General features: G+C 46.3%; 2 non-coding genes across 2 annotated transcripts; both read left to right on the top strand.

Annotated features, from left to right (window-relative positions):
- The first annotated feature begins 9,211 nt into the window (after nt 1-9,211).
- Nucleotides 9,212-9,415, top strand: LOC121144173. Its single transcript, XR_005881497.1, has one exon. It is a non-coding gene; the product is annotated as a small nucleolar RNA SNORA73 family (small nucleolar RNA).
- Nucleotides 9,416-9,652: 237 nt separating this feature from the next.
- On the top strand, nt 9,653-9,856 carry LOC121144172. Its single transcript, XR_005881496.1, has one exon. It is a non-coding gene; the product is annotated as a small nucleolar RNA SNORA73 family (small nucleolar RNA).
- The last annotated feature ends 525 nt before the right edge of the window (nt 9,857-10,381 follow it).

The raw sequence follows: 10,381 nt of genomic DNA on the forward strand, positions 1-10,381 counted from the left end.
CATGGCTGCTGAGAATTAAACTCAGGACCTCTGGAAGAACAGCCACTGCTCTTAACCTCTGAGCCATCTCTCCAGACCAAGATGGCCAGTTTCTTTTTATTTTTGGTTTTTCGAGACAGGGTTTCTCTGTATTGTTTTGGAGGCTGTCCTGGAACTCACTCAGTAGACCAGGCTGGCCTCAAACTCACAGAGATCCGCCTGCCTCTGCCTCCCGAGTGCTGGGATTAAAGGCATGCGCCACCAACGCCCGGCTAAGATGGCCAGTTTCTTATGCTCTTGCATTCATTTTTTTCTCTCTTTTTGCCTGCTTGATATATTAGTCAGCACCTGGCCCCTCACCTGAACCTCTCCTTGCTCCCATCACTAACTACTTCATAAGCTCCAACAGGCCCTCCTCCAGACTCTGGCTCTACATCTTCTAGACTTAACTCACCACTTCTCTCTCTATGTTTCAGAAAAAGAGGAATATGCCTTCAGGTTCCTGGATCACCAGCTGGAAACTTCCTTTGTACCCCTTGCATACTTACCAAAACATGAGAGGGACTGGAAGGATGACTCAGGGGTTAAGAGCACTGGCTGCTCTTCCAGAGGTCCTGAGTTCAATTCCTAGCAACCACATGGTGGCTCACAACCATCTATGATGAGATCTGGTGCCCTCTTCTGGCATGCAGACATACATACAGGCTGAATACTGTATGCTTAATAAATAAATACATCTTTAAAAAAATAAGGCTAGCCTTTGTGTCACCCACTCCTGTCTTCTCTTTTCACTGCCTGTCCCATCTTCTAAAAACACGAGGGTCTGCAAACACTACCCCCTCCTAAAGTTCTCTCTCTTCAGGTAGAGGATGCCCCACTTGCCTTTCAGGACAGCCCCCATCTCAACATTTCAAACTGACTCAAAGCTGCTGGTCTGACTCCTAACGTGTGGGCGGATTAGTTGTTCCTGCTGGCTCTTTTCACCCACCATATTTGATTCTAGAATCTGCCTCTTCAGCTGCTTCTTCTCCTCTGCCTTGGTCAACCATCCATCTCTTTTACTCTACTCAGAAGTATCCTCTCTCCCGGCTAAGCTTTTGGGCTGCCTGCCTACTCCACCCTTTGGGCTGCCCGTCACGTAGGTATGCTCCCTAAAATATCCTTCAGGACGCCACCAAGTGTGCAGTTCCACTTCCTAAGACACCTGCACTTCAGCTGTGTTCTCCTCCACCTGCTCTAACCATTTGTCTCTCCCTTCTACTCCGTTACTATGGTCACCAGTGGAGCTCCCTGCTTTGTGCACTTTCACTAGGAAAGCCACACCACCACGCCAGGAAGCTTCCTCTCACCCATCGTATGAAAAGGGAAGCCTCTCCTCTGTCTCTGACAAGTCTTTCAGGACTCTTGGGCATGGCAAGGATCGAAATTATTGTTACCACAACACTTATCCCCTCTGCTCCCTTATGGCTCCTCCCAGCTCTTTCCAGAACTTCCTCACTGCCCCCCCCCAGCTGCCTACAAGCTCCAGGTTCAGTGACCTTTCCTTGCCCCCTGTCTCAGAGGTCCAAGTTCTAGCTCTCCTAGTGCCTCCTAAACCTATATATTGAGGTTTTCCTTGCCTCCCAAAAGGAGCTGCCTGCTAAATCCTACAGCTTCCTTAAGCTCTTCTGGGCTTCTGTGACCTTGTCCTTCTGGTCTCTCGGCTCCATCCTGGATCCTGGAAGTCTCACAGCTTCTCTATGCCCTCCTGGGCTTCTCTCGTGCCTCTCAGCTCCCACTTGGAGCTTGTAGAAACTCTCTCCTACAGAGAGTTTTTGCGACCCTTCCTCTCTTCCTCCACTCCGGGTTTATTACAGCCTTGCTCCTTCACTGCAAACAGCTTGGCCTCAGTACATTTCAATGGCCTAGATTGGCACACTCGGTTTTCAATGGTGGTAACTTCTACCACTGCATAAACAAATAATCTGAAATCTTTTATAGCTACACTTGCTCTCTCCTCCTCTATTTTTTCCTACCTACACCTGTCCAGGGTAGCCCTTACATATGGAGAGGCCCCACCTCTAACCAATGGCCCATCCTTATAGAGTAGGGAAATTGCGCTCTATCAAGCTGTCAACAGCCGGTTCAATTCGCTATAACCTCCTTATCCATCTCTCCTTCACTAGGGCTTAACCCCTATGCCTGTTTTCTCTATTTTTCTCTGACTCCTGTCCTGAAAATAAAAATCATAAAAACAAGGTTGATAATAAGATTTGTTTTTAAAAAAATATGCTTGTTTGCCGGGCGGTGGTGGCGCACACCTTTAATCCCAGCACCCGGGAGCCAGAGGCAGGCGGATCTCTGTGAGTTCGAGACCAGCCTGGACTACCAAGCGAGTTCCAGGACAGCCTCCAAAGCCACAGAGAAACCCTGTCTCGAAAAACCAAAAAAAAAAAAAAATGCTTGTTTAATATGGTATAAAGCTGTACCTCCATGTACTCATAACTTCATAGGGTTGGTAGCTGAACTTTGTAATGTGAGGGTCACCTAGATGGTATTAGTTTTAAAAAGGCGTGAAGGAGAGAAATTGAGACTTGGCACTGTGGGGCGGGACGGGACTGAAGTGCCTAAAGAGAGGCCGGGAGAATCCATTAGTTAGTGAAAGCTTCAGTAAGCTCCGAGGGTCTAAGAAGGGGTACAGAGGTCTGAAGATGTGAGAACTTGAGAATGTTCTGATGGTATAAGAAAGTGATTTAAGGGTAGAGCATTGGTGGCGCACACCTTTAATCCCGGGACTCGGAAGGCAGAGGCAGGGGGATCTCTGTGAGTTCGAGGTCAGCCTGGTCTACAGAGGAAGTTTTTCAGGACAGCCAAAGCTATACAGAGAAACTCTGTCTCAAAAAAAGAAAAAATAGAAAGAAGGAAAGAAAGTGATTCAAGGTAATGAAAAATGTTTCAGATTTCTTTCCCGATCTATGCTATTATTATATTAAAATTTCAAAGATTCAGGAAAACTATACTCAATGGTTTTACCAGAACACTCATGTGGTGGGGTCTGGAGACTGCTCACCAGCAGGTTTCCAAAAAGATAACATCACCCCCTTTCCTGTGTCTTGATTGTTTATTAATAATAAACAAAAAAAATGGGGGAATGTAAGCCCCTCAAGCCACACAAGTGGCCAGCCCCTCCCCTGAGGACCTCCAACTGCCCTGTTCCACCCACAAAACCCTCTAACTGCCCCCACAGCTGGACCCTGAACCCACCCCACAGAGTAAAAAGCCCATTCTCTGGACTTGAAATCCCACCAATCTCCACCCTGGAAAACTTCACCCTGAAAAGTCCCATCCCCCACCCAATCCCCAAAAAATTCTATATAAACCCCGCCTTCTGCTCAGTTCTGTGCTGTTTCTCACAGAGCAGCGGCAGCCACCCGCCTGGTTTTTTCCCTTCCAATACATCTCTTGTGTGAGGTTTGTTGTGCAGTGTGACTTTGTGGTATTCCTGGGCTCCTGACTGCCAAGACACCTTTCTATCTGAGCTGTACTTACACTAAGTAATACAGCAAATTCAGAGCCAGCCTGGCATGGATTGGGGTATATGATCATCTATATCAATTTTTTAAAAGAAAATTTGCAGAGAAAAGTTTTGGGAGCCCTTATATACCAAGCACATCTCTAGGTGCCTGTCCTTCCTAGTCACCTCCCCCTGTCCGCCAGTGTCTGGAAAATGCAAGTATAAAGGTCAAGTTTTTTTGAGGTCAAAGCAAACACCATTTTTGTATATGCTGAGGAAAAGGACTTGCAATCCACTCGATCCACCTTATAAGGACTGACTTCCACGGACCATGGCTAACTAAACCCCAGGCTGATGTCACAAAGAGCAGCTGACGCTGCCCATCCTTTGTGAAAAGCAGCCCAGTTTCAGCCCTGTGCACCTCAGCAATGACTCACATTTTTACTTGTCACTTATCCCATTACCCTTTCCTAAGAGTGAAACCATGGAACCATGAGTCATAACTCGTTTCTGGAAGTTTCTTTTCTCCCTGACTGCTGTGGCCCAGATGATCAGGTCTCCAGTTGTTTCTGGCGCTCTGTCTCCAGAGGTTGTTCTGAAGGTGCACACTTCCCGGTGTTCCCTGAACAGAGGATGAGCTTTGGTTCTTTGTAGGTGGAGAGAGATCTGGAAGACCAAATCAGAAAGGAAAGGGCCAGGACCAGCAAGCTGGCTCAGGGGCAAAAACGCTTGCCGCCAAGACTAATAAGCAGAGTTGGACCCTAGAAATCCACATAAAGGTAGAAAGAGAGACCCACCTCCACAAAGCCAATCTTAACCTCCACACACTGCAGCAGGAGCATTCCCACATATACATCATACACTGTTCAATAATAATAATAAAGGCAGTGTACTGGATACTGAATGGACTGAATGTCTCAAAAAAGAGTAGAATGTACAAAAACAAAAAACAAACCTGCTTAAAATTGAAAGACCCCTACCCAGGACCCCCTAGGAAAAGAAAAGCAAGGCCTGGCCATTGCCTAATGAAAAAAACCCAGACCAGGTGCCTCGCCCAGCTGGCAGGATGTCAAACAGGATCTGTGGTCACCAGAACAGTCATGGGACCCGGATAATAATTGCTGAAGCATGCCAGGGTCTTTTATGTGGCAATACCAGGACACCTAGTCCTTGGCAACTACCCTTGCCCCCAGTTGTGTCTATGATCACCATAGTAGTCATGGGACCTGGATAATAATTGCTGAAGCGTGCCGGGGTCTTTCATGAGGTAATACCAGGAAACTTAGTCCGTGGGAACTACCCCTGCCCCCAAGATGAGCCAATGAAATGCTTGTTACTTATGTAACCATTAAAATTCTATAAATATTGTACTCCCTGCAAGCCCGGTATGCACTGCACCCAAGTTGCAGTAGCATCCTCAGGCGCCTGTGTACTCAATAAATCACCTCTTGCATTTGCAGCCAGTAGTCTGGCCCCAGTTCTTGGGCAGAGGGTTTGGCTCAGTGCCCGGCGCTTTGATGCCGAGGTCTTTCAAAATAACTACATTTTTTAAGATGTGAAAATGAGGCCGGGCGTTGGTGGCGCACGCCTTTAATCCCAGCACTCGGGAGGCAGAGGCAGGTGGACCTCTGTAAGTTCCAGACCAGCCTGGACTACCAAGTGAGTTCCAGGACAGCCTCCAAAGCCACAGAGAAACCCTGTCTCAAAAAACCAAAAAATAAAAAATAAAAAAATAAAAAATAAGATGTGAAAATGAAATCAAGCCAGGCATTGGTGGCACATGCCTTTAATCCCAGCACCCGGGAGGCAGAGGCAGGTGGATCTCTGTGAGTTCAAGGCCAGCCTGGACTACAACAGCTAGTTCCAGGACAGCCTCCAAAGCCACAGAGAAACCCTGTCTTGAAAACAAACAAAAAAAGTTTTATTTATTATGCATACAGCCTTCTGCCTGCGCTCCAGAAGAGGGCACCAGATCTCATTACAGATGGTTGTGAGCCACCATGTGGTTGCTGGCAATTGAACTCAGGACCTCTGGAAGAGCAGCCAGTGCTCTTAACCTCTGAGCCATCTTTACACTTTGCCTTTTATGGGTTGCTTTTTGGTTGTTGTTGGGTTTTTGGTTTGGTTTGGTTTGTGTGTGTGTGTGTGTGTGTGTGTGTGTGTGTGTGTGTGTGTGTGTGTGTGTGTGTGTGTGGTCGTTAGACAGGTTTTCTCCTTTTAACAGGCCTCATTGTCCTAGAACTCACTTTGTAGACCAGGCTGACCTTGAATTCACTGAGATCAGCCTGTTCCTACCTCTGGAGTTCTTGGATTAAATGCTTGGACCACCATGCCCAGTGCCCTTTTGTGTTCATTTTTTTTTTGTTTGTTTTTTGAGACAGGGTTTCTCTGTGACTTTGGAGGCTGTCCTGGAACTAACTCTTGTAGACCAGGCTGGCCTTGAACTCACAGAGCCTTTTGTGTTCTTAACATCTGTCTACACAGACAGAATAAATGTAAAAATGTAAAACCTCCAATGTCTTAACACAATTCAAGAGCAGACCATCCATCATTAGACTGTACTTGTGGTCAAGGTTCAATTCCATTCCATCCATGGAAAGCATGAAGGGAAAGTCAGCCTAGGTCAGTTGGTAACCTGGGGCCTTTGGCATTACTGTCACTTTCATATTAACATCCATTTCTCTTCCCAAGAATTTTGCTTCACTCTCTCTACCCTGGTGGACCCTCTTCCTCTTTATTTTTTTTAAAGATTTATTTATTTATTACATATTCAGTGTTACTGCCTACATGCCAGAAGAGGGCACCAGATTGAATTGTAGATGGTTGTGGGCCACCATGTGGTTGCTGGAAATTGAACTCAGGACCCCTGGAAGAGCAGTCAGTGCTCTTAACCTCTGAGCCATCTCTCCAGCCCCCTCTTCCTCTTTATTTAATTACTATCTATTCCTTCTCCCCCCACCAATATCTTCTTTAGATTTCTTTTCAATATATATATATTCTTTTCTATATATATTTATATGTGCTTATTTATTTATTTATCTTATTGATTGTCTGAGACAGAGTTTTTCTGTAGCTCTGGATCCTGTCCTGGAACTTACTTTGTAGACCAGGCTGGCCTCGAACTCACAGAGATCTGCCTGCTTCCTGAGTGCTAGGATCAAAGTATGGCCCTGCTGGTCATACTTTTTTAAAGACAGGATCTCAGTCAGGTGTTGGTGGCACGCACCTTTAATCCCAGCACTTGGGAGGCAGATGCAGGTGGATCTCTGTGAGTTCAAGACCAGCCTGGTCTACAAGAGCTAGTTCCAGGACAGCCTCCAAAGTCACAGAGCAACCCTGTCTCGAAAAACCAACCAAAAAACAAAACAAAGCAACAATAAAGACAGGATCTCTTGAGCCCAGCCTGGTGTACAGAGTGAGTTCCAGAACATCTAGGACTGTTTCATAAAGAAACCCTGCCTCAAAAGAACAAAACAAAGCAAAACAAAAAAGACAGGATCTCTCTATGTAGCCCTAGCTGTCCTGGAACTCATTATGTAGAAATGGCTGAATCCCAGTTCACAGAGATCTGTTTGCTTTTTCTTCTACCTCTCAAATGTTGGAATTAAAGACCTGTGTCAGCATGCCCAGTCATTCATTCAAGTAAATATTTCACAACAAAATTTGTCAGGTAGCTTCACATCTTAAAATCTGGGAAATAGCATGACAGTTTTAGAACTGTAGTAATCAACAATGTATGTAATGCACTCAGCACACAATGTAATATCTAAGAGGAATGTGGTCAGTATTCCTTCTCAGGCCAGCCCTGATCTGATAATACTGTCCACCTAATTATCTGAATCCACACTCCATACTATATCATTGTTTGTGCAAGTATTATGAGGACATTGTACACATTGCAGTATTTCATGGTCTTGTGTGTAGTGCTGGGGCTTGGGACCCCAAACACCCAGTGAAAACTACCTTGGCCATCAACATATCTTTTTGTTTGTTTGTTTGTTTTTCGAGACAGTTTCTCTGTATTGCTTTGGAGACTGTCCTGGAACTCGCTCCGTAGACCAGGCTGGCCTTGAACTCACAGAGATCCGCCTACTTCTGCCTCCTGAATGCTGGGATTAAAGGTGTGTGCCACCAACACCTGGCTTTTGGCCATCAACATATCTTTTTTTTTTTTTTTTTTTTTTTTTTTTTGGTTTTTCGAGACAGGGTTTCTCTGTGGCTTTGGAGGCTGTCCTGGAACGCGCCTGGTAGTCCAGGCTGGTCTCGAACTCACAGAGATCCACCTGCCTCTGCCTCCCGAGTGCTGGGATTAAAGGCGTGCGCCACCACCGCCCGGCTTATTGTCAGCATCTTTATACTTTTGTGTTTGTGTGTAAGTTGCACATAACATTAAACAACTTTTTTTGGGTGGGTGGGGATATTCAAGAAAGGGTTTCTCTCTGTAACATGTCTAGCTGTCCTGAAACTCACTCTATAGACTAGGCTGGCCTAGAACTCACAGAGATCCGCCTGTGTCTGGCTGGGATTAAAGGCGTGTGCCACCACCGCCCGGCTTATGTATGTGTTTAACGTGCTCATTTATCTCTTATTTCTGTGTGTGTTTGTGTGAGTTATGTACATCATGTGTCTGCAGATGACAGCTCATTTGTTAACTGTAAGCTGCTATACAGGTACTGGGAATTGGACCCAGGTCTTCTGGAAGAGCCTCCAGTGATTTTAACCACTAAGCCATCTGTCCAGCCCCCTCCATCGGACGCTTTTAATTGGAAATTCTTTCCGAAGCACTCTTGCTCTGTATCAAACATTTCTTCTAAATACAAAGTAGATCCAAACTCTGGAATCTCGAAAGCATTCCTGTAGACATCTTTGCCCATTTTCCAAATGCCAGTATATCCAGGCAGGGCGGACAAACTTCACAAACTCAGATACTTCGCCTGTACCCTAAAAGGACCAATCCGGAAGGAGGGTGGCGCTCAACCGTAAGTAGATCCCATCAGCCTTAGCGCATTTCCAATGGCCTAAGAGTATGGTGCAGCGCAGGCGCGGTCTGCAGTGCCTGACTTCCGGAGTTTCGTGACGTATAAATAGGGCCACACGGGTCGCTCTCGGTCTCTTAAGAAGTCGCGTCTGTGCTTCGAGTGTGTTCTGGTGAGTCCCCTTACACTTCTTCCTCTGCGGCTGTTGGTTTACAGGCGAGGTTCGGAGCCCATGCTTTGCGTGGAACGGGTGCGGCTGTGCAAACTCGAGGGCGGCTGGGGATCACTGGCGTAGCCCGGCTTCTCCCCGGTGGACACGTGCCTCTTAATCCCGAACGGGCATTTTCTTACCCGCATTTTTCCACGCAAACTATTGGCGAGGGTCTCTGCTTTTCCTTAAATTTAAAGTTGACGCTGCTCAAGGGGAACTTTAGCTGGGCGGTGGTGATGCCCGTATTTAATTCCAGCACTCGGGAGGCAAGAAAAGGGTTCGTGCTTAGTAAATATGCCATGTGGCTAGAGTAGACAGCGGTCTTCGTGGTCTGGGTTTTAACGTAAGATCATTGTGCCTCGTTTCTCAGCCTTTTGTTACCCTTCCCCTTGTGGTAGACAGATTTCTGCCTTTTTTTTTTTTTTGCGAAGTGCAGCCATGGTGGTTTAAGCTTGAGCTCTGGAGTAGGGTGCTTCTCCAAGCTGGAGGTCAGGCAAAGATAACAGTGAGGCCTCTTATGGTTAGGGTCAAAAGTTTAGTTACTGTGACTATCCAACGTGGATACCCCGGGAGGTCACTCTCCCCGGGCTCTGTCCTAGTGGCGAAGGGGAGCATAGGGCTCCGCCCCATGATGTACAGTCCCTTTCCACAACGTTGGAGATGAAGCTGGGCTTCGAGTCTGCGCCTGCATATTCCTACGACTTCTCAGAGTCCTGTGGACCGTGACTGAGGAGGCAAACCATGCAGGAAACAGTGCTAAATCACTAAATCTGGGAGTCTTCGTGTTTGGGAGATTGCTTTAGAGTTTTTCTAACTGCAGAATGTCTTTCCTTGCAGAACTGAGCAGTGGATACAAGTAACTGGTTCATTGAGGTACGTTTACTCAAAGTCTCTTGTCCATTTGTATTAGCTATTGTCTATATCTTATTTGTGGTGTTTGGAGACTTGAGTGTGGGTTGGGGTTGGGAATCATTTGGCCACTGGCCGTTAGTTCCAACGTGGATACCCCGGGAGGTCACTCTCCCCGGGCTCTGTCCTAGTGGCGAAGGGGAGCATAGGGCTCTGCCCCGTGATGTACAGTCCCTTTCCACAACGTTGGAGATGAAGCTGGGCTTCGAGTCTGCGCCTGCATATTCCTACGACTTCTCAGAGTCCTGTGGACCGTGACTGAGGAGGCAAACCATGCAGGAAACAAGACTGATGGGCTTAGAGTTTCAGTAATCGTTATTTTGGGGGTCTAATTTATTGCCTATTTTTTTCAGGACAGAAGAGGATCTGCACAGCTACCTCCTGACGGTTAACTTTGTGGTCTTGCAACTATATGTAATTTGGTAAAGCTATCTATTAGTAGCTCAACCCAGAACTTTGTCAGTGCTGGGCAAGCTCTTCAGCTTTAGCTGTTCTCACTCTGGTGAATGTTTTTCAGACCTTATTGATAGCTAAATTTTTGAGGTCCTTGTGATATGAAAGTAATTATCTAGGATGTTCAAGGCCAGACTGGGTTACAGAACTTGTTTCTATCCCATAAATGTGATATGCATGTGAACTAATGTTTGTGAATTAAAGGAAAATTTTTGACTATGCCTGTTTCCTTTTTGGCTTAATGTGTTAGTGCATGCACGAAGTGGTGTGGAAGGTTTGGGGTTGGTCATGGAAACTGAAGAGTGGGTTTGATTCACTTATAGGTTGAAAGTGAATTCCTTTCTCTGGAAACTTTAGTAC

The sequence above is a fragment of the Mesocricetus auratus genome, unplaced genomic scaffold (assembly GCF_017639785.1).
Source record: "Mesocricetus auratus isolate SY011 unplaced genomic scaffold, BCM_Maur_2.0 Super-Scaffold_100014, whole genome shotgun sequence".
Lineage (NCBI taxonomy): Eukaryota > Metazoa > Chordata > Mammalia > Rodentia > Cricetidae > Mesocricetus > Mesocricetus auratus.